This window comes from Emys orbicularis, chromosome 5 (assembly GCF_028017835.1).
Source record: "Emys orbicularis isolate rEmyOrb1 chromosome 5, rEmyOrb1.hap1, whole genome shotgun sequence".
Lineage (NCBI taxonomy): Eukaryota > Metazoa > Chordata > Testudines > Emydidae > Emys > Emys orbicularis.
The window spans coordinates 47,628,283-47,653,593 of NC_088687.1; positions in this window are offsets into that span (position 1 = coordinate 47,628,283).

A 25,311-nucleotide genomic window follows, 5' to 3' on the forward strand; every position below is an offset into this window, starting at 1 on the left:
TACATATGTGGGTATACATGTGCACCATGTGCCTGAGTTTGGTGATTTTTAGTAAGCTGTGTCCATTGGTCTGCACTTGCACAGTTCTCCTTGGGCTCCAGACTAAGAGTGTAAGGGGCAGTGTTAGACTGTTACCTCTCCAGTCCCTTCTTACCACCGCATGGCCTGAATCAGAATCCTGTGGCCACAGTTTCTTCCATCGTTGCTTCAATCTGTAAAGATGTATATATTGTAAATAGTTATCAGTATTTCACTTTTAGATGTCTAGCTTATAGCACTTAGTATAGTGGAGTTTTGTTAGTTCTCTCTCTGCCTTGGGGAAATTCTCCCCTGAGGACAAGGACTATGTCCTTGTTTAAGAATTGCATTTCCTGGCCCTGCAGTGAGTGACAAACAGCAAGGCTGCCTTTACTGCCTTAGTGAGGCTCACATCTCTTCTAAGTGCAGTATTCACTGCTCCTTCTTTCCCTGATCTAGTGATGGCCAAGAGCTCAGACTCAGAGAACAGGTAATGGAGAAAGCCATGAGACCCCAAGTCAGATCCAGGCAGGGAAGGACCCCAATCCCCATACATTAGTCTCAATCCACAGGCAGCGCACCTCTGAGCACAAGCTCAAGCTACAAATTCCAAGCCTAAAGAGTCAAAGACTTCTCATGAGAGGGCCCGTTCACAAGCACAGAAAACGATCCTCTTCTAAATCTGTTTCAAAGAGAAAAGATTTCTTTTTGACTCCTTCCAAGTTGAGGGAATCTTTGCGCACAGGTCCTAAGAACTTATGCCTGCTGAGTAACACCCCTTCCCACCTCCCCACTACAGGATAGTGTGGCATGCAGGAGTATGGAGCCGTCAGTTCTGATCTTGGTTCTGACATATAAACCAAAAGACAGGCATCTCCTGCTGTGACCTTCAATATTCTGATCAGACTCTATACCGTTACCAGTACGGCTTCAGAGAGATCAGACCTCCACTGTGACCAGGGAAATGTTGGATCTGGTCACAGGGTGTAGGTTGAATCAGTGGTTTCTGAGATGTATGTCTCCTTATCCTCAGTCTCCTCTCGTGTCTGAACTGATATAGAGACATCGTTATGCTGGAGGAAGATATCGCATTGAGGATATGGGACTGCTCTCCTCTTTCAGCTGAGAACATAAGTACCCATCCACAATAGGGAGTTGGTAATAACTCCTTAGCAGATAGTCTCAGCAGACATTTTCCCACAAACAATGAATGGAAGATCCATGATTCTCCACTGCGTGAAGATCTTGTTTAGGACAGAATACGGTCTTTGGACCTTTACACCTTGCAGAAGATCAAAAAATCCCCCCTGTATTTCTCCAGAGCAGCTCAGGGCTGTGGCTTGAAGGATGATGCCCTTCTACTATCCTGGATGGACCACTTCAGATATGCCTTCCTTCCCATCCCACTAACACCACAAGTCATGCAAAAGATTCATCACAACAAGGTTCAGGTCATCCTCATCACAACCAACTGGCTGAGATACTTCTGGTTCTTGGACCTCCTGAGGATTTCAATCCATCTTATCAACATCCAATCAATGGGTCAAGCACTGAGACTCTGTAAGTGGATTTTTATCCAAATAAAAAACCATGGGGGAGAGGTGTGAGTCCATTGCACCAGAGCACAAGGAACAGCTGCAGCATCTGTGCGAGACTAACCTTTACTACATATATGTAGGGCAGGTAGGTGGATCTCTGTATATACCATTACAAAATATTAAGCACTGGTCCAGACTTCTACAGATAGGGACAGCAGTATTACAGATATTCATACCAGCTGCATCCTTGCATCCACCTCCTGATTAACTACTGCTTACTAATCTCCCACAGGTGGAATACACATAGGGACCATCCCTCAAAGAAATGGAGGTTACGTTGAGATGTGTTGTCTCTATCTGTATTCCACTGCCCTCCGCTGCAGATCATGACCAATTCATGGTAGGGGAAGGAACTGGAGCAGCATTATTCACTTGGTTCGGAGCCTGAGGAGAACTGCGTATGTGCAGACAAACAGACACTGTACTATAAATCTGGAAACTCAGGTGCATGGTGAGCATGAGTACCCATGTATGGAATACACATCAGGAACCACATATCTTGAAGAACCTCCAGTTACAGATAAGTAACCTCAATTTCCCTCTTTCTTACTTATGACAAGATAAAAGATACTTGTATGGAGCAATCATGAAATCGTTTGATCAGGTCAATTCAGGGTCTCTATTCCTTAAGCATGTATGTTGAAATGTAATAAATTTATAGGCCACATGTGCTCTTCCTCTTCCTTTTATTTAAGGGTGGCAGTTCTAACTAAACTGGATGTCAAACGCCTGCTGTTTTCTGCACATTTCTATTAAAACATTATTCTGCATTGTAGGCTATCTCTAAAAATATTCAAAAATGAATATCATAATTAGCCTGTCACACACAATGACAGACATAAGGAAAGAGGAACTAAGTCAAACAGAAAAAATCCTGAGTTGGCAAGAAAAACAAAAACAAACCACAGTTGCTCCCTGAAGTGTCCTTACACCGTGGCTTGGCTGCTCCCAGGCAGAGAGAGCACAGCAGGAACTTGCATTCCGTCTTCTTTTAATCCCTGCTTCAGCTGTCACTCTCCAGAGCAAAAACTACCTTAGAATCAATTTATGAAACTTCACACACATATTGCAAACAGCTAGACTTTAGCACAAATGTCACCAGAGGATATTATGAGAAGGAAATGAATTACACGTGTTTTAATTTGAAACCTTCCTCTCTTGTGGATGATTTTGCATTGCCACTGTAGTCATATGGCCAACTCAGTGCTTCTCCATCTCTTTACAGCGGCACCTGCTTATGTATGAGAGCCATTAGCAAATGGAAACACTCTTCAGACAGAAACAATACGTTGTTTTAACTTTGTCGCATATGTTTTACATCCGTGACTGAGATTACAATGAGCTGCTCACTTGAATCCCTGAATGAGTGTTTCTGTACTTGAGAATTTAATTGCCATTGAAACAGTAGATTCACAATGAAGTATGTTAGTAAAAGGTTAAAAATCCAATTCCACTATTCATTCTGTGAAATCCTCACATTAACTCATGCACAGTGCCATGCAATCCATGATCTTGTACTCATAACCTCTATGCTCAGCCAATCACATGAATGTATGCGGTTATGAGTACATGGTGCTTTGCTTCAAAAGCACAGGTTCTTATGGGGTGAGCTAATGTAGTAGCTTCATTAACACACTCAGTAGTAGGTCTAACATGGTCTATCAGTATGTGTAAATGCCCACTATGACTAAGGTTGCTGCCTCCTGGTCTCTTGAAGTTTTAAGGCCATGTCTACGCTACCGCTTATGTTGGGAAAACTTATGTCGCTCAGGGATGTCACTCAGTGACATAAGTTTTGCTGGCATAAGTGGTAGTGCGCACAGTGGTATGTCGGTGGGAGAGCTTCTCCCACTGACATAGCTACCATCGCTTGTTGGGGGTGGTTTAATTATGTTGACTGGAGAACTCCTCTCTCATGTAGCCACTCTATGCCGACGAGAGACTTACAGTGGTGCAGCTGCATCGGTAGAGCTGTGCCGCGGTAAGGTCTCTAGTGTAGACATGGCCTAAATGTGGTGGCATTGTACTTTTATTCTGGAGACATTTTAAAGGGTATTATTAGGTGACTGCTCTTCTCCAAAGGCTTTCTCTCATGACTCTTTGTTGTTACCTTTTTCATGCAATGTGTATGTGAGGCTGTTAAGTTACATGGGCTGAAGTGTTTTTAGAGTGCTGATGATGTCTAATTTTAAATTTCCATGTCATCCCAGCCTGGAGGATGTGGCTGAGTATTTCTTCCAAGTGTCTAGGCCAGATTAAGGCATGGATCAGCACAAGCTTTCTGAAATTTAACCCTAGTAAGCCTATTGGGGCTTGAATAATATTAGTATTTTCCTACACACTAAGATGATCTCACTGATTTGGACTTTGAAACTTTACCTCTTTTAAAATCAGGGATTGCAGTGCTGTTCTGCTGTCCATGCCTGGGTTAATAATACTTTTCATCCTTAGATCTCAAACTGCTTTACACAGAAGGGTAAAAATATTAAAAGATGAAACTGAGGCACAGAGAGGCAAAGTAACTTGTCCAAAATCACACAACAGGTCAGTGGCAGATCTAGGAATAGAAATTACATCTCGTGATTCCCAATCCTGTTCCAGATCCATTGGGAAATGCTGTCATCCAAAATTATCTGAGCAGGAGAAAGCAAATTCAAAACCTGGTTTAAAAAAAAAAAAACATTGGGCCTAATTGCTGTATTGTTCCAGTGATACAGGTGTAATTGCATTGAAATCAATGGAGTTTCACTGTTATAAAACTGGAAAAATACAATGGCCTTCTACATTACAGAGAGATCAACTATCATTATCCGGTGCACTTCTTATGTTGTGGGTTCTTATCTGGATCTGATGAAATGAGCCATCAATCACTGATCTATACATTTAAAGAGGTTCTTACTAAGAGTGACAGTGTACAAGGCTGGGTTACTTGCCTTGAATTTCCTATTGAGGAAACCTCTGTAAAAATTAATCTTGCTGAGAGAACTGATGGAGCCTTGCAAAATATTGAAGCAGTATAAAAAGAGTGACAGAAATCCTTATGTGAACAAGAAGTGACCGTTCATATTTCATTTGGAAATGTTGGTTAAGACCTATAACATTCTGGAAAGACAGGTGGAGCTCTTCACAGAACAACAGTTAGATCATTCAATATTAGAACAATGGGGACCTCAGTAGGTATAGACACACCTTAGATATTTATACTATGTTTTCCAGGATAGTGGTTGGGGTGAAGTTTTAAAAGACAATGTGCTTAATGTAGGAAAGAATTGCAGTAAGGGAAGCAAGGCTGGCTCCAGGGTTTTTGCCGCCCCAAGCAGCCAAAAAAAAAAAAAAAAGCCACGATCGCAATCTGTGGCGGCAATTCGGCGGGAGGTCCTTCGTTCCAAGGGGGAGTGAGGGACCGTCCGCCCAATTGCCGCCTAATAGCTGGACGTGCCGCCCCTCTCCGGAATGGCCGCCCCAAGCACCTGCTTGCCAAGCTGGTTCCTGGAGCCGGCCCTGAAGGGAAGGAAGGGAGATGTAGAGAACCATGATTGCTCTGTTTGTGGACAGAAGAGACCATAAACTTTGGAAAGATAAAAAGCAAGAACCTGGAATCATGAAGGGGAAAATATAACTTTAAGGATACTGAGCAATTACTCTCCTAGCATGAACCAAATTCAGTGTCCTCTGATCCACTATTGGGATGTATTTCAATGTCAAATACACTTAAAAAAATTCATTCATCAAAAGAAAAGTTACAAAATGACTAAATCAGCCAAGACAGGTGTCACAGTTGAGGACAGTCAGAGGGATAGGTTTTTTTTTTGATAGTACCAGGGAGTGTATTGCCATTTATATACAGGGAAAATATAAGGTAAGGAGTTTGCAATTTAAATTGATTAATGATAAGAATGAAGTTGTAGAAAAGTTGACAAAAAGAAACTTCTCTGAAATGGGGGATGAGGTAATAAAGATTCATCTGTTCCAACAGTATCTACATTGCAAAAAACTAACCACTGAGCTCTGACAGGCCTTCATATTTATATCACTTCCTCTCTTGTCCATGAAAAGCTTCCATGTGTAAGCCCTTAGTGTCAGGCTGAAGAAGGACATGCAATTGTAATTGTGTGTTTACGCTGGAATGTTTGCACTTGGCACCAGTGTCTGTGGTTAAGTTGTCCTTATTACAAATGATGGTAATTGTTTTGAGTTGCTGAGGGCATGTGTATCCTACTTCTATACAGCCTTTTCCTTGTTGAAGTAGTGCAGCAGCTGAGCTGAGTGTACATAGGATTCTGGCCAGGGAAAAATGTCTCCTGTCTCATTACTTTGGTCATTGTGCACTAATAAACAGAGCCTGAGGGCATGGCTACACTACGAAATTAGGTCGATTTTATAGAAGTCGATCTTTAGCAACAGATTTCATACAGTCGATTGTGCGTGTCCCAACTAAGCGCATTACGTCGGCGGAGTCTGTCCTCAATACTGTGGCTAGCATCGACTCACGGAGTGATGCACTCTTGGTAGCTATCCCACAGTCCCTACTGCCCACTGGAATTCTGGGTTAAGCTCCCAGTGCCTGATGGGGCAAAAACATTGTCGCGGGTGGTATTGAGTACATGTCGTCAGTCTCCCCTCCTTCCCTCCCTCCCTCCTTGAAAGCAACAGCAAACAATCGTGCCTTTTTTCCTGGGTTATCTGTGCAGACGCCATAGCATGGCAAGCATGAAGCCCGCTCAGCTTCACACTGCTTTTGTGAGCATTGTAAACACCTCGCACATTTATCCTGCAGTTTGTGCAGAGCCTAGCTAGGAGCTGGCAGCATGAAGACGATTGTGAGGAGGACATGGACACAGACGTTCCTGAAAGCACAGGATGTGGCAATTGGGATATCATGGCAGCATTGGGGCATGTTGATACAGCGGAACACCGATTCTGGGCCCAGCAAACAAGCACAGACTGGTGGGACCGCATAGTGTTGCAGGTATGGGATGATTCCCAGTGGCTGTGAAACTTTCGCATGTGTAAGGCCACTTTCATGCAACTTTGTGAGTTGCTTTCCCCTGCCCTGAAGCACAGGAATACCAAGATGAGACCTGCCCTGACAGTTGAGAAGCGAGTGGCGACAGCCCTGTGGAAGCTTACAATGCCTGACTGCTACCAGTCAGTCGGGAATCAATTCGGAGTGGGCAAATCTACTGTGGGGGCTGCTGTGATCCAATAGCCAAGGCAATCAATACCCTTCTGCTAACAAGGGTAGTGACTCTGGGAAATGTGCATGTCATAATGGATGGCTTTGCTGCACTGGGGTTCCCTAATTGTGGTGGGGCAATAGACGGAACACATATCCCTATCTTGGCATGGACCACCTTGCCAAACAGTACATAAACCGCAAGGGGTACTTCTCAATGATGTTGCAAGCACTGGTGGATCACAAGGGACACTTCACTGACATCAACGTGGGATGGCCGGGAAAGGTGCATGATGCTCGCATCTTTCAGAACTCCGGGCTGTTCGAAAAGCTGCAAGAAGGGACTTTCTTCACAGACCAGAAAATTACCGTTGGGTATGTTGAAATGCCAATAGTTATCCTTGGGGACCCAGCCTACCCCTTGCTCCAATGGCTCATGAAGCTGTACACAGGCAGCCTGGACAGCAGTAAGGAGCAGTTCAACTATAGGCTGAGCAAGTGCAGAATGGTGGTAGAATGTGCATTTGGACATTTAAAAGGGCGCTGGCGCTGTTTGCTGAGTAGGTTAGACCTCAGCGAAACCAAAATTCCCATTGTTATTGCTGCTTGCTGTATGCTCCATAATATCTGTGAGAGTTATGGGGAGATGTTTATGGCGGGGGGTGGGCGGGGGGGCGCAGGGAGAGGTTGAGGCAAATTGCCTGGTGGCCAATTTTGAACAGCCAGACACCAGGGCAATTAGAAGAGCACACCAAGGCGCATTGCACTTCAGAGAGGCTTTGAAAAAACAGTTTAATGACTGACCAGGCTACGTGTGACAGTTGTGTGTGTTTGTCCTTGATGCAAAGCCGCCCCCTTTGGTGAATGTACTTCTCTGTAAGCCAATCCCCTGCCCCCTCTTCGACCACAGCTGGCACAGGAAATTCAGTCACTATTGTTCTGAATCCATTCATTCTTTATTTATTAAAAATGTGAGATCACTGACAACGCTGATTAGTAAAAGGTAGCCGGGGTGGGGTGCGGGAGGAGGGAAGGACAAGGCCACATTGCTTATTGTAGCCACACTACAAATCAAAGCTGTTTGAATGACAGCCTTCTGTTACTTGGGCCATCCCCTGGAGTTGAGTGGCTGGGTGCCCGGAGCCTCCCCCCCCGAGTTCTTGGGTGTCTGGTAAATAGGATCTGGAACTTGGCGAGGAGGACAGGCAGTTACACAATAGAAGCAGTGGGGTTCTGAACTCTAGTTGCCTTTCCTGCAGCTCCACCAGATGCCTCATCATGTCCGTTTGCTCCCCCATTAGCCTCAGCATCTCCTCCTACGTGTTCCGGTCATGCTCACTGTACACTTTCCTGGCCTCTGCCACTGAATGCCTCCACGCATTCAGCTGTGCCCTATCAGTGTGGGAGGACTGCATGAGCTCTGAAAACATGTCATCACAAGTGCGTTTTTTTCCGCCTTCTAATCTGCGATAACCTCGGGGACAGAGTTGATATGAGGAGCATAGAAACATTTGCAGCTGCAGGGGGAAAAAAGGGAGAGTAGAATTTAAGAAGATACATTTCTGAGAACAAAAGGGAGACTCTTTCACAGTGAATCAAGCAATTCACAGCAGACAGCACATGTGTTTTAGGTACAAGTTTGCATTTTGCCTTTTATATTGTGTGCCTGCCAATATGGTGACACATCACACATGGCTGGGCAACAGAATTTGGTTTCCAGGGAGCCATGGTAAGCCAAAGGGTATGCGGGATTGGCTTCTTCTGCGTTCGTAACATGTGAGAATGGTTTCAAACTACAGCACCCTCCTTTCCCATAGCAACCAATGCTGGTTAAAAGGAGGGGCTGTGGTTTTGGGATGGATGTGCAGCACACCTCTCCCCCGCCGCATGGCTATTCTCTGGGAGGATGCCTTTTAGCCAAGCGCAAACAGCCCAGCATGATCGGGGTCTAATGTGCTGGGGATCACCAAACAGAGGGGATTACTGTTCCCTTACAAAAATTCCCCTATTTCAACCAGGTGGCCATGAATGATATCACTCTCCTGAGGCTGACACAGAAAGATAAAGACCAAATGTTGCATGAATGCGACCAAAACCCAGGACCATTCGCTGCCATGCTTTGTGCTGCAATGATTCCAGACCACTTGCTACTGGCTTGGCGAGGTAAAGTGTCCTACCATCGAGGACGAAATAAGGCAGCCCTCCCCAGAAACCTTCTGCAAAGGCTTTCAGAGTACCTCTAGGAGAGCTTCATAGAGATGTCTCTGGAGGATTCTCGCTCCATTCCCCAGACACGTTAACAGACTTTTCCAGTAGCTGTACTGGCCATGAATGCATCCCAATTGTTCAGGGCAAATAAAACATTAAACACAATTGCTTTTAACCCCTGTAGTGTAGTTACAAATGTGCACTCACCAGAGGTGCCTTTTCCACCTTCAGGGTCCAGGAACAATTCGCCCTGCTAGGGTGTTGGCTCCAGGATGATGAAAAGGTCCTGGCTGCTGGGGAAAATGGATTCTCCACTTGCCTGCTGTGCATTCTCCTCCTCTTCCTCATCCACAAAATCATCATCCGTGTTGCGTGAGGCTCCCCCCTTGCAGGTGTCCAAGGACAGTGGTGAGGTAGTGGTAGGGTTCCCCCCCTAGAATGCCACGCAGCTGATCATAGAAGCATCATGTCTGGGGCTCTGACCCAGAGCAACCATTTGCCTCCTTTGTCTTTTGGTAGGCTTGCCTGAGGTCCTTAATTTTCACACGGCCCTGCTGTGTGTCCCTGGTGTAGCCTCTGTCCACCATTCTCTGTGTGATGATTTTTTTTTGGGGGGGGGGCATATATATCAGCATTTCTTCTGCTGGATCAGAGTTCTGCCTGCACAGATTCTTCTCCCCATACAGCAATCCGATCCAGTGTGTCCTGTTAGCTCCATGCTGGAGCTCGTTTGTGATTCTGGGACTGCATGGTCACCTGTTCTGCTGAGCTTGCCACTCTGACCAAACAGGAAATGAAATTCAAAAGTTCCCAGGGCTTTTCCTGTGTACCTGGCTAGTGCATCAGAGTTGAAAGTGCTGTCCAGAGCGGTCACGTTGGAGCACTCTGGGCTAGCTCCTGGAGGCCAATACCATCAAATTTCACAGTGCTGTGTCTGCACTACCCCAAATTCGACCCAGGAAGGTCAATTTTAGCGCTGCTCCCCTCGTCGGGGAGGAGTACAGCAATCCATTTAAAGCTCCCTTTAGGTTGGCGGAACAGGGTTGGTTGTGTAGCCGCATTGCTTAGGAACTCAACCTAAAGTGGCTAAATTCGACCTAACCTCATAGTGTGGACCAGGCCTGAGAATGTATCTCATTTTAAAGTGACTTTTTTTTTTCTAGAAATCCTGTGAAATCTTTTGATGCAAACCCAGAAGATCCCCTGCTTACCCCTCTCATTTCTCAAGAGCTGTCTTGGCTAATGCTCAACAGCAGTCATAATAAATTAATTCAAAATTATCTGAGGCAGCTATGAAGACAAAGGCCTTGATTCAATTGTAACAGTTTTATGCCAGCATGACACTATTGAGATGGACTTAGTGAAATCAATGGCATTACATCAGTATAAAACTGGAGTAATGCAGTGGTGAGTCAGGCCTAAAGACGCACGACAATGCGGATGTTTCAAGAGAATCTATTTTACAGTGTTCTATAACACTGATCAATGTAGTGTCCAAATAGTGAATATAGAGATCCAGGGGATGATCTGGTCTGATGTGTAGAATGTGCTGTACACAACATTAGTGTGTGCTTTGACCAATCAGTGTTTAAAATTATTTTTATTGTGGCAAAGCCTAGAGGCCAGGGGCTCATTGTGCTACGCAATGCAGAAATGTATAACAAAGCGGTGGTCTCTGCTCCTAAACACTTAGATTGTAAGTATAAGATGAGACAACAGGTGGATACAACAGATAGGGTGAATACAAGGAAACAATGAGTCTATACTAATCATTGGGAGAAGCTGTGTCAGAGCACATCAGCTGCCTAACCAGTGCCAGACTAATATGACATTTTAAGGATATGTCTACACTGCAGTCATGGGGTGTGATTGCAGCTGGTTGAGACACACCTGGGTTTGCTTTCATCTAGCTAGTTTGGGTACTGTCAGCAGGGGCTTCAGTGGGGGCTGTACAAGCCCATCTGGAACCCTGGGTAATTACTCAGCCCATGCTGCTACAACTTTTGTGATCTGGTACTTGTGCCAGCTAGATTAAAGCCAGTTCATATATGTCTACACAAGCTGCAACCGCATCCCGTGACTGTAATATAGATATACTCTTAGACTGCCAAGTAGCTGATCTTTCACATGTGGGGTAGCACAAATGGCATTAATTGATTTGATATCAAGTAATTTTCAAGAATTACATCTTGCAAGTGATTGATAGCCTCTTGTACACAGTGCTATACTTAAGACTCAGGTTCTAAACCATGCTAATCAAGTTTGCATTTGCTCTAAGCCTGATTCAAAGAAATAAAAGGGAATCTTTCCATTGACTTCACTGGCCTCTTTTGGTCATGACCTGAATGAAAAAAACCCAGTCCATGTAAAGCTCATTATCTAGTACTCACTCACTTGAGTACTAGAAACTACACGAAGGAGCTCCTTCTTGCAAGTTTTATAGCCCACTGCTGACCATGTAAAAGATTAATGGACATTTTGGGTACTTATAATTAATCCAATCTCTGAACCTGTAAGGCTCATCCATTAGTAGCTCTTTCAGGTTGTAATGCTGTCCTTTGGCATATCTGCATTACTGTCAAAGAGCCAGTTACCCCTGTGTGGGTTGTCCTGCCTATTGGTTGGGAACTCTGAGGCCTGGTCTACATTACAAAGTTAGGTTGATGTAACTTTGCATTTACCTAGTTGTGCATATGTCTACACTGAAATTTGTTTCCCACCAATGTAAGCTATCCATTACACTGACCTAGTAACACCGCCTCCCCGAGTGGCACTGAGCCATGATAGATGTGCTGAGGTCAACGCAGTGCTAATGTGGATACTGCATTGCTTATGTCAACCCTAACAATCCTCCAGCAGCAATAGTCCCACAGTGCCCGGCACTGACCACTCTGATCACAATTGTGAACTCCTCTGTCCAGGGATCATGGAGTCTGGAAGCCTCCCCCTATGTTAAAACCCTGCAAATGTTTGAAAGCCTTTTCCTGGTTGTCTGTCTTCGCAAGCGCACCTAGCAGCTCTCCATGGTTGTGTGCAACTGCCCAGCTGACCATGCTGGCTACATGCTCCAGATGTGCTCTCGCCTAGAACAGACAGGAGATATTGGATCTCCTGAGCCTCTGGGGCGAATAGGCTGTGTAAGCACAGCTGCAGACCAGCCATTGAAATGTGGACATCTATGAGCAGATTTCATGGGGTATGCAGGAGAAGGATTACGACAGGGATCATTAGCAGTGCTGGGTGACAGCAAAGGAACTATGGCAGGCATACCAAAAAGCCAGGGAGGCCAACAGTCGATCTGGTGCCGAGCCACAGACCTGCAGCTTTTTATAAATAGCTGCATGCCATAGTTGGTGGACACCCTACTACCGCCCTGCAGACCACTGTGGCTACCTTTGATGAGGTGGTTGGGGTACAAGTGACCCAAGGGTGTCTAGCTATGTTATGAGCCAGGATCCATTTGAAATTCCATCACAGTCTTGAGGGGTTCCCCCTCCACACCCGTGGAATGCCTGAGCCAGATGAGGAGGAAAAGGAAGAGGACTCAGAATGACATGTTCAATGAGATGCTGAACACAGGGCCTGGAGGGTGAACTTTGCAGACAGCCTGGAGAAGGAGAGTGGACAGGAGAAAGGCCCAGAAATCTCAGCAGGAAAAGGTGAGGGAAATGCATTAGGACATAATGGGGCTTCTTTGGCAGCAAACACAGATGCTACAGGCTCTTGTGGACCTACAGATGCAACAATCCTGGGCTCGCCTCCCTTAGCAGTTCCTAGAGAGCTCCATTACAGCACCTCCCTATGCCCCTTGTCAACATTTCACGTGGCATTGGTCTGCATCCCTGCCCCTACTACTCCATCCCAAGGGACATTAAGCACAACCAAAGCTTCACATACACTGATCAGTAAGAGCCATGGTTCCTCTGTGTGTGTGTGTGTGTGTGTGTGTGTGTGTGTGTGTGTGTGTGTGTGTGTGTAGCTAAAATGGACATGAATGATCCTTCCCCGTCTTAAGCACTGTTCCATAAATTTATTATGGTTTTAATATATTTTAACTTGCACAGAATTTTTTTGCAGCATTTGTTACTCTAAAACTCTATTGTTTGGAAAATAATTCATTGTTATTAGTTCCCAACATATGCTGTAGAATGCCTGGTGGTAGTGAAAGCACCCACTTACTCATTATTGTACAGTGAGACACAACTCATAGGATCAATAACAAACACAGTATAATAATGTATAGAAAGCATCACAAAATCAGGGTGGTGCATTGACAGTGTTATATTCATAGATGTACACCAAGCAACACACACTTCCTAACAGGCCCCAAATGGCAGGGTGAGGTAGAGTTGAATCCCTGATCCACAGTCCCCCTTCCCCTCCCACTGGGCTGAAACCCCGATACCTGGCATCCCCCTCGCTGAAGCTGAGAGCTGCGGGGCTGAATACCCAAGCCCTGGCGACCCCCAGGAGGCTGAAGCCCCCATCCCTGGTGCCCCCCTGGGGCTGAAGCCCCAATCCCCAGCGCCCATCCAGGCTGAAGCCATGATCCCCGACACCTAGAGTGACCAGATGTCCCGATTTTATAGGGACAGTCCCGCCGATTTTGGGGTCTTTTTCTTATATATGCTCCTATTTCCCCACTCCCCCCATTCTGATTTTTTCACATTTGCTGTCTGGTCACCCTACCGGCACCCCTCCCCCACACTGGGCTGAAGCCCCGATCCCTGGCGTTCTTTCTCTCTCCCCCTGCTGAAATCAGGAGTGGCAGGGCTGAATCCCGGATCCCTGGTGCTCCCTGTGGGGCAGAAGCTCCCTGAGCCCATGGGCAGATCTGGGGGGGTACTGAGGATGTTGCCCCCCCCAAAGTGCAGTGCAAGTGCAGGGCAGTCCAGGGGACAGCTCCACGCCCCCCCATGCCTCCTTCTCTCCCCGCCCCCTGGCCAGTTTGGAGGTGGGAAGCTGGAACTTTCCTGGAGGGGCCCAGCCAAGCCCCCCACACTATCCTCCCCCCCCAAACTGACCGAGACTGGCCAGGCTTCTGCACCAGTCCCAGGTGGCTCAGCTCCAGGGAGACAAGCCGGGGCCCCACAGGTGGTGGGAAGCAGAGACTGCCCTGAACCGGAGGTGCAGTGGGGTCCAGCCAGGGGGCAGAGAGGAGCTGGAGGGTTTGGCCCGGGGGGGAGAGGAGCCCTCGGCTGGCTGGTGGGCAGGCCAAGAGGAGCAAGGGTGGGTGGGGTCTCGGGGCGCAGTGCAAGCAGAGCAGGTCATGGTCCCTTCTGAGCATGGGCCTGGCTCCACGGTGCCACTGGTGCCATTGTAAACCCAGGACTGCCGCCCTGCCCTCTGAGCTAGCCTCCTGCCCACACACAGCCCCTAGCTACTGCTTCCCTGCCCCCTGAGCTACCCCCCTGCCCACACACAGCCCCTAGTTATCCTTTACCTGCACCCTGAGCTACCCCCCCTGCTCACACACAGCCCCTAGCTACACCTTTCCTGCACCCTGAGCTGTTTTCAGACTTTTTGAGCTGAGCCCCCCACCTTTGAGTTATAATTTTTGGTTGTGCCTCCCCCCCGCCAGAACCAAAACAGGCTGGGTGGCCTGCTGAGATGAATCAGGGGATAGAGGTGGCACTCCCTCCATGGAGCTGCCACATCGAGCTGGCTTGAGCCCCACTGACCTCTGCCCCCAAAATAGAAGTCATACTAGGCCTATGCCTGAGGCCCCACCCTGGCCTGGACCCCCCGAATCTCCCTTCTCCCACTGGGCCCTGGAGTTTTTATAACATTTTTTTGGGTGTGTGTGTGTGCAGGTACTGCATTGTTCTGATTGATTGTGATTGAACTCGCTTGAATTCGAGCAATTTTACCAGGTGTCCCATATTCAGCATAGGGAAATATGGTCACCCTAGATAGAGGTCTATGAAATCATGAATGGTGTGAAGAAAATGATATGCAGAATGGCTGTTCCCTGCTTCCATTGTCTCTCACCCTCCCGATCTAGAGGGCCTCTACTGTACTGAAGGGCTTCAGTAGTATCGAGTTTAAAGGAGGGAGAATGATGTGGAATGGCTGCTCTCACCCCTCATGTTTTGCCTGTAAATGATCATAGTTGGTTAATATCTATGTTGCATGGAGGAGGGTAACATGTAGCTCAATAGTTGGAAAGAGGATGGATTTCTTTAAACCAACGATATGGGGAAAGCACTTTTTTACCATTGAAGCATTCTGATTATTTTGCAGTGATTTTATTTTTGAAATAGAAAATGCATCTAGTATGCACATAATTCAACCTTGAAAAGTTATTTTCTGTAGTTTTACTGGAATTCATTTCAAAGACCTATACACAAGTTCTACATTTTTACCTTCAGCTTTTCCCCTGCACTGCGTTTGAATAAATCTTCTGCAGAATACCAATAACTGACGACTTGGAACAGATAGTTACAAACAAATAGCTTCACTATCTATCGGCCTGATCCTGCAGCTCCTTCATGTTTGGCGCTTCCATTGGAAGTTACTGGGATTTGCACATACGGAGGGCCTGATTCTGCAAGCCCTCATGTACTTTTAGGGAATGGTCTAACACATATGGAATTGAGTAAAAAATGCACCAGTCTAGTAATTTCAGAATTAAGGAGGTTCACTTCACTGACTTGGTTGTTTGAAACCCATCTTCAAAAATGCATATTTGGCTTTTCCCCTGCATTTTCTTTCCCCCTTACTTCTATACCTTACATTCATAGCATAAGGAATGTATAGCATGGCTGTGAAAGAAAATGTTTTAGCATTCTGATATTACAGGATGCTGAAGAAATGACTTAAATGTGCAATTAACACCTGCTGTATTTAGAACAAATAAGAAGCTAGTCTGCACTTTTAGCTGTGTATACTGTCAGATCAGATAACACTTACTAAGTAAATACACCTATTATGGTATCTACACTCTGATCCAGACCCTACATAGATTTCAAGCAAGTCCATTTTATTGTACCATTCTGAAAACTCCCAGTACCACAGCCAATGCCACTACAACGTATTCTCTGCCCCCTTTGCATGTTTTTCAAACACCTGGTCATTGGCAAAGTGATGGGCAATAGAGAACAGAATCACAGGAATATTTTGTTCCTTTGTCCTCTCATGGCTTGGAAGATGTGCTGTTTTGGGATTCAGCTGTGTACTTCAATATTAAAGAAGCTTAAGAGTAATTCCTTTCATTACACCATGTTAACATGAAGTGGTATTAAAAGAAATCTTTGTTAGTGATTAGTTGCTTCCCATAAAAGTAACCTGAACAGCATTCCTATGTATCCGATTTTTGCCTCCACAGGGGCTTAGTGTGGAGCTGCCAACAAATTGTCTTTAAAAAGTTTTGGATTCTCCTGATGAAATATATCTTTTAGGAGCTCAATGTGTTTATCCTGATTTGCGAATCCTTAAGGATAGATTGTTACTTGTTTTCCTTCCTGTGCAAGGGAATGAAAGGGAGTTAGATCCCCCTTACATCCCTTGGGCCTGGGCACAGAGGATAAGCCTGCCTCCTTACTCCTTCCTTAGAACAGGTCAGTGGGCCGGGGCAGACAAGGGGCAGGGCATTGATTTGTTATAGAAATAAATTCTTAGACTCTATATTTCCACAAATGTATTCTTAATAGTTGATTTCTTTAAATATCAGCTGATTGTCAATTTTTAACTCGGCCTCGTTCCCAAAAGTTTGGCAGTGAGGATGCAATACCATGTATGCAGGAATCTTTTGACCCACCATGGAAATGCACCTACCTCTGTGCTGAATTTGTGCATAGCCAGGGTGTATGACAGTTTAGGAAAAGAAGGAAAGAATACCCTGACTATTCTGTCTTCCATTTCTACACTACCTTATAGTAATTGTATCGCTGTGAGAGATGGCATGATTCTTTGGCGATTCATATATGAAAAATGATGTCCTTAGCTTGTCCATTAGTAAAATCATTCAACTACCCGCATTTCAGAGTAGTGAAAATATAATAGAACATAGATGTTTACAGGCATCCTTCTATGATGGGGTGTACAAACCCCACACTGGGCAACAAGGTGTTAAGGGATTATTTTGGGCTCAGCCAGCCCCGCCCCACTACACCTGCAGCAAATGCTTCATCTGCTGGAGGAATTAACAGACCAGGGAATTAGCACATTTGGGTGGCAGAGTTGTAGGTGAGCAGACCAGCAGCCCACAGCTTTAGCAGCACAGGGGGAAGCCTAAAGGCTATGATGCAGCTGCTCAAAGGGGCCCTCCCTGAGGGAAGGGAGGACCCACCCCAGAGACGGAAGTATCCTTTGGACATTGGTAACCCCCTCTTATTTATTTTGGTTTGGATTTCCCCACCAGGGGAAAGACTTGGACTAAGTTGACCCCTGGGGGAGGGTATGAGAGGAAGAGGCCCAGGGAGGATAGCCTTAAGCAGCCTTCGTTGCCAAACTACTTGTAATCCAAAGGGTTCTGGGTTGGAGCCTGGTGGAGTGGGAGGGCCTGGGCTCCCCTCCCCACAACCCCCTTGGCAGTCAAGGGTTGTGGCTGTGACCACTAGGCCACGCTCCCCAACCAGACCCCAAGTGTGGACCATTACACCTTCCTATGTGGAATAATTTGAGTAGTTGCCATTTAACACAAACTCTGGTTCTTAATTATAGGTTTTCATTGTACTTTGCATTATTTTTCTGGAGTAAGCTGACATGCAGATTACTTTCTTAACATCAAATAAAGGAGCTACATCTCTCAGAGAGCTTGCATGAGCTGATGTTATACATCATAAAACCATGGGATCAAATTCTGCTCTTACAGGGGTGTAGCTCTACTTGAGTGGAGTTGCATGTATACAAGTAAGAGCAGAATTTTGGCCTTTAAGAAATAAACGTATTACATCTTCTTGTCAATGCAGAATTGTTCCCTCTTGTATAATTCTGAATGTATCATCCCAGTTTTAAGTGAATTAAGCAATAGGGGTTCTACCAATCCTGTGGTAGATTATTTCTCATCTAATAAACTCCACTGCTAAGAAATATTCAATGATATTCATCATAATTTGCCTTTGGTCACACGCTCTAGTGACATGTAAAGAGAGGCTATTGCCTCCCTCATCTGTGATGTGATGCCAGAGTAATTTTGGGATGCATCCACAGAGTGAGTTTTGTTTTAGTTTTCTGCTGCCATATCATGCAATGAAAGTGATCATAATGAGGCCTGATTTAGTGTATGTGGGAAGACGACACAAATTGAATCTCCAGCTTAAAAAAAATTGGATAAAATTTTCAAAAGTGCCTAAGTCACTTAGGGTATGTCTACACTACGAAATTAGGTCGAATTTATAGAAGCCGGTTTTATAGATATCGGTTTTATACAGTCGATTGTGTGTGTCCCCACATAAAATGCTCTAAGTGCATGAAGTTGGCGGACCACGTCCACAGTACCGAGGCTAGCGTTGACTTCTGGAGCGTTGCACTGTGGGTACCTATCCCACAGTTCCCGCAGTCTTCGCCGCCCATTGAAATTCTGGGTTGAGATCCCAATGCCTGATGATGCAAAACAGTGTCACGGGGGGTTCTGGGTACGTTGTCAGGCCCCTCCCCCTCTGTCAGAGCAACGGCAGACAATCGATTCACGCCTTTTTACCTGGGTTACCTGTGCAGACAACATACCACGGCATGCATGGAGCCCGCTCAGCTCAGCTCAGCTCACCATCACCATATGTCATCTGGGTGCCGGCAGACGTGGTACTGCATTTCTACACAGCAGCAGCTAATTGCCTTTTGGCAGTAGATGGTGCAGTATGGCTGGTAGCCTTCATCGGCTATCTGGGTGCTGGCAGACGTGGGGCTGCATTGCTACACAGCAGCAGCCCCTTGCCTTTTGGCAGTAGATGGTGTATTACGACTGGTATCCATCGTCGTCGTACTCCAGTTCAATCAGAGGCACCTGGGCAGACATGCTTTGTCTCCTGGAGACTCAGTCCTGCCGGCAGTCCTATTGAACCATCTTGACGATGATGGCTAGCAGTCGTAGTACAGTATCTTCTGCCAAGCACCCAGAAGATGCCGAGGGCTATCAGTCATGCTGCACCGTCTGCTGCCAGCTTAAGATGTAAAAAATAGATGTATTCATTTGCTTCCCCCTCCCTCCGTGAAATCAACGGCCTGCTAAACCCAGGGTTTTGAGTTCAATCTTTGGGGGGGCCATTCTGTGTGACAGTTGTTTGTGTTTCTCCCTGATGCACAGCCACCTTTGTTGATTTTAATACCCTGTACCTGTACGCCATGTCGTCAGTCGCCCCTCCCTCCGTCTGTTTCGTGCCTTTTTTCAGACCAGACGCCATAGCACTGGGATCATGGAGCCCGCTCAGATCACCGCGGCAATTATGAGCACTATGAACACCACGCGCATTGTCCTGGAGTATATGCAGAGCCAGGACATGCCAAAGCAAAACCAGGACCAGCCGAGGAGGCGATTGCAGCGCGGCGACGAGAGTGATGAGGAAATTGACATGGACATAGACCTCTCACAAAGTACGGGCCCCAGCAATGTGCAAATCATGGTGTTACTGGGGCAGGTTCATGGCGTGGAATGCTGATTCTGGGCACGGGAAACAAGAACAGACTGGTGGGACCGCATCGTGTTGCAGGTGTGGGACGATTCCCAGTGGCTGCGAAACTTTCGCATGCGTAAGGGCACTTTCATGGAACTTTGTGACTTGCTTTCCCCTGCCCTGAAGTGCCAGAATACCAGGATGAGAACAGCCCTCACAGTTGAGAAGCGAGTGGCGATAGCCCTGTGGAAGCTTGCAATGCCAGACAGCTACCGGTCAGTCGGGAATCAATTTGGAGTGGGCAAATCTACTGTGGGGGCTGCTGTGATCCAAGTTGCCAGGGCAATCAAAGACCTGGTGATATCAAGGGTAGTGACTCTGGGAAACGTGAAGGTCATAGTGGATGGCTTTGCTGCAATGGGATTCCCAAACTGTGGTGGGGCCATAGACGGAACCCATATCCCTATCTTGGCACCGGAGCACCAAGCCACCGAATACATAAACTGCAAGGGGTACTTTTCAATGCTGCTGCAAGCCCTGGTGGATCACAAGGGACGTTTCACCAACATCAATGTGGGATGGCCGGGAAAGGTACATGATGCTCGCGTCTTCAGGCACTCTGGTCTGTTTCAAAAGCTGGAGGAAGGGACTTTCTTCCCGGACCAGAAAATAACCTTTGGGGATGTTGAAATGCCTATCGTTATCCTTGGGGACCCAGCCTACCCCTTAATGCCATGGCTCATGAAGCCGTACACAGGCAGCCTGGACAGTAGTCAGGACCTGTTCAACTATAGGCTGAGCAAGTGCAGAATGGTGGTGGAATGTGCATTTGGACGTTTAAAAGCGCGCTGGCGCAGCTTACTGACTCGGATAGACCTCAGCGAAACCAATATCCCCATTGTTATTGCTGCTTGCTGTGCGCTCCACAATATATGTGAGAGTAAGGGGGAGACGTTTATGGCGGGGTGGGAGGTTGAGGCAAATCGCCTGGCCGCTGATTACATGCAGCCAGACACCAGGGTGATTAGAAGAGTACAGCAGGGCGCGGTGCGCATCAGAGAAGCTTTGAAAACCAGTTTTGTGACTGGCCAGGCTATGGTGTGAAACTTCTGTTTGTTTCTCCTTGATGAACCAACCACCCCACCCTCCCCTTCCCCCTTCGAGCACCGCTTGCAGAGGCAATAAAGTCATTGTTACTTCATATTCATGCATTCTTTATTAATTCATCACACAACTAGGGGGATAATTGCCAAGGTAGCCCGGGATGGGTGGGGGAGGAGGGAAGGAAAAGGACACACTGCAGTTTAAAACTTTAACACTTATTGAAGGCCAGCCTTCTGATGCTCGCGCAATCATCTGGGGTGGAGTGACTGGGTGGCCGGAGGCCCCCCCCACCGTGTTCTTGGGCGTCTGGATGAGGAGACAATGGGACTTGGGGAGGAGGGCTGTTGGTTACACAGGGGCTGTAGCGGCGGTCTCTGCTCCTGCTGCCTTTCCTGCAGCTCAACCATATGCTGGAGCATATCAGTTTGATGCTCCAGCAGCTGGAGCATCGACTCTTACCTTCTGTCTGCAAGCTGACGCCACCTATCATCTTCAGCCCGCCACTTGCTCTGTTCAGCCTGCGATTCATCCCACCACCTCTCCTCTCGTTCAAATTGTGCTTTTTTGCACTCTGACGTTGACTGCCTCCACACATTCTGCTGTGCTCTTTCAGCGTGGGAGGACATCTGGAGCTCCGTGAACATATCATCCCGAGTCCGCCGTTTTCTCCTTCTAATCTTCGCTAGCCTCTGCGAAGGAGAAACATTTGCAGCTGGTGGAGGAGAAGGGAGAGGTGGTTAAAAAAGACACATTTTAGAGAACAATGGGTATACTCTTTCACGTTAAATTTTGCTGTTCACATTACACAGCACATGTGCTTTCGTTACAAGGTCGCATTTTTCCTCTTATATTGAGGGCCTGCCGATTTGGTGTGAGAGATCACTCATGCAGTGCCAGGCAACAGAATTCGGCTTGCAGGCAGCCATGGTAAGCCACAGTCTTTGGGCTTTTTTAACCTTCATAACATGTGGGAATGGTTTCAAACAGCAGCGCCCTCATTTCCCATACCAAGGACCCATTGGGTTGACCATTTAAAATGGGTTTGCAATGTAAAAGGAGGGGCTGGGGTTTCCGGGTTAACATGCAGCACAAACCCAACTACCCCCTCCCCCCCACACACCCAATTCTCTGGGATGATCACTTCACCCCTCCCCCCCACCGCGTGGCTAACAACGGGGAACATTTCTGTTCAGTCGAGCAGGAACGGGCACCTCTGAATGTCCCCTTAATAAAATCACCCCATTTCAATCAGGTGACCATGAATGATATCACTCTCCTGAGGATAACAAAGAGCGATAAGGAATGGATGTTGTCTGCATGCCAGCAAACACCAGGACCATACGCTGCCATGCTTTGTTATGCAATGATTCCAGACTACGTGCTACTGGCCTGGCGTGGTAAAGTGTCCTACCATGGCGGACGGGATAAGGCAGCCCTCCCCAGAAACCTTTTGCAAAGGCTTTGGGAGTACATGAAGGAGAGCTTTCTGGAGATGTCCCTGGAGGATTTCCACTCCATCCCCATACACGTTAAGAGACTTTTCCAGTAACTGTACTGGCCGCGATTGCCAGGGCAAATTAATCATTAAACACGCTTGCTTTTAAACCATATGTAATATTTACAAAGTTACACTCACCAGAGGTCCCTTGTGTGCCCTCAGGGTCTGGGAGCATGCCTTGGGTGAGTTCGGGGGTTACTGGTTCCAGGTCCAGGGTGATAAACATATCCTGGCTGTTGGGGAAACCGGTTTCTCCGCTTCCTTGCTGTGAGCTATCTTCATTGTCTTCATCATCATCATCATCATCATCTTCCGCGTACCCTGAACCCGCTTCCCTGTTGTGTGTTTCTCCATTGACGGAGTCAAAGCACACGGTTGGGGTAGTGGTGGCTGCACCCCCTAGAATGGCATACAACTCCGCGTAGAAGTGGCATGTTTGCGGCTCTGCTCCAGACCTTCCGTTTGCCTCTCTGGCTTTGTGGTAGGCTTGCCTTAGCTCCTTAATTTTCACGTGGCACTGCTGTGCGTTCCTGTTATGGCCTCTGTCCTTCATGGCCTTTGAGACCTTTTCTAATATTTTGCCATTTCGTTTACTGCTACGGAGTTCAGCTAGCACTGATTTGTCTCCCCATATGGCGAGCAGATCCCGTACCTCCCGTTCTGTCCATGCTGGAGCTCTTTTGCGATCCTGGGACTCCATCATGGTTACCCGTGCTGATGAGCTCTTCGTGGTCACCTGTGCTCTCCACGCTGGGCAAACAGGAAATGAAATTCAAACGTTCACGGGGCTTTTCCTGTCTACCTGGTCAGTGCATCTGAGTTGAGAGTGCTGTCCAGAGCGGTCACAATGAAGCACTGTGGGATAGCTCCCGGAGGCCATTAACGTCGAATTCCGTCCACACTACCCCAAATCCGACCCGCAAAGGCCGATTTTAGCGCTAATCCCCTCGTCGGAGGTGGAGTAAAGAAACCGGTTTAAAGGGCCCTTTAAGTTGAAAGAAAGGGCTTTGTCGTGTGGACGTGTCCAGGCTTAATTCGATTTAACGCTGCTAAAGTCGACCTAAACTCATAGTGTAGACCAGGTCTTAGATGTAAGGCTCACTCCTAAGCCTCATTGAATGTCAATGGCTCTTAGGCACCTAAGGTGCTTTTGAAAATTTTACCCTATTGCTATAAAATAATGAAGCTTTCCTAAATCAGAGTTTAATGTAGTATAAAGGGACAATGCCATGATTACAGGTGGGCAAAACCAGGGATGATTTTAGTTTTGCTCTCTCTTAGCTAGTGGGCCAGACTCACCCTATTCCACTCCTCCTTCACCCCCTCCCACACTTAAGAAATTATAATTGGGGGGAGGGATAGCTCAGTGGTTTGAGCATTGGCCTGTTAAACCCAGGGTTGTGAGTTCAATCCTTGAGGGGGCCACTTAGGGATCGGGGGCAAAATCAGTACTTGGTCCTGCTAGTGAAGGCAGGGGGCTGGACTCAATGACCTTTCAGGGTCCCTTCCAGTTCTATGAGATAGGTATAATAATAATTAATAAAAATCATATTTGGAATAGTAAACATCTCATCCAAACCTTACCTTTCCTTTTAGCAGCTGACTTGGACTGTGTTTGGCACAGCTGGAATATTGAATCCATTTAGTGACCCACTTTTCAGGGTTGTTTTTTAGATTAGCTCTTCTTTACAAGCCTAGTGGCTACACTTGGTATCATGATGAAGAGCAATCTTACTTGGCAAAAGGCAGTGGGTACATCTACATGGGGATAAAAGTGGCACTGCTGGGCTGGATCAGCTGACTTGGGCTCACAGGCTTCGGGCTGCAGGGCTAAAAATTGGTGTGTAATTGTTCAGGCTCAGTATCTTGTCTTGCTCTGGGACCTTCCATCCTCACAGCAATTTTTCAGGCCCGCAGCCCAAGTTTCCCTATATATATATACACACACATTCACGAGCCCAAGTCCGCTGACCTGGGCCAGCCATGGGTTTTTTATCCCCATAAAACCAATCTAAAGTTCACACACTTGCAAGAGACTTGTTTATAAGACTTCCAAGAAAAGCTGCTGAGTAGCAGGGGATGGGGTGGCAGCATGGGGAGGGAATATTGGACACAGGAACAAAGGATTTGCCATACACAGTCAGATCATATAGTGGGGGGGGATTGACATACCCTTATCAGTATCTTGTCTTGCCTAGCTACAAATGTTGTTAGTTGTCAAAGATAATCCAGTTCTTTAAAAAATTTGTCATCCTTTGATATTGAATTTCACAGGTTATGTAGGTGAAGGTTAATTCCTAAATTTCACCATTTTAGTTCTGATGTATTAACTTGGTTACATTTACATGGGCAAGGATGTTTTTTTCCAGCATAACTTTACACATTTTAGTGATAATTCCTAATACGTATAATTAATGGCAAATTACTATATGTAGATCAGCTTTCAGAATAGAATTAAAGGTTATTCTTCAGTGTAAAGTGTTTAGTCAATGGCAACTAAATTACAGCAGGCCCTTGACACTTGTATGTTAACATTATTACAGAAGACTACAGGCATAATTCTGCAGTGTGATTTTAAATATTATTTTCAGTAGCAATGAGCCAAATAGTTGGAAAAAACCTTGAGCATCTGCAAACAAGTTGTGTGTGTGTGCGCGCGTGCCTTTCCTGTAAATGGAAGTTTTTGTTTTTGTTTTTGTTTTATTCCCTTGGATATTGTAGCAGGATATGTGAATGCATAAATGGCAATGTCAGTGTCACTATATCTATATCTATATACACACACATCACAGTACACTACAACAATATTCCAAAACACTGTAACTAGTGTAATGTTCAGTGTTTAGAGGTCTTTAATGAGGGTCTTTAATCAGATGGGATTTCTCCCCCTGGTGTAGTAATTGTGGAAATATGGAGGTTTAGGGAGAGATGAGACAAAGAGGCAGTGTTCAGACCTGGACATTGATCAGGTTCAGCTAAGGTTCATGGTTCTTGTTCATTTTTTAAGGACCAAATCAGAGGTACAGATTTGGGTCCAGATTTGAAGATGCCAGCAATGGGCTGGGTCCAGGCTGGGAAGAGAAAGGGCTGATAGCAGCCCTTCAAAGTAAATGGAAACAATGAAGGAAAGAATGATTATCTGCACTATACCATTTA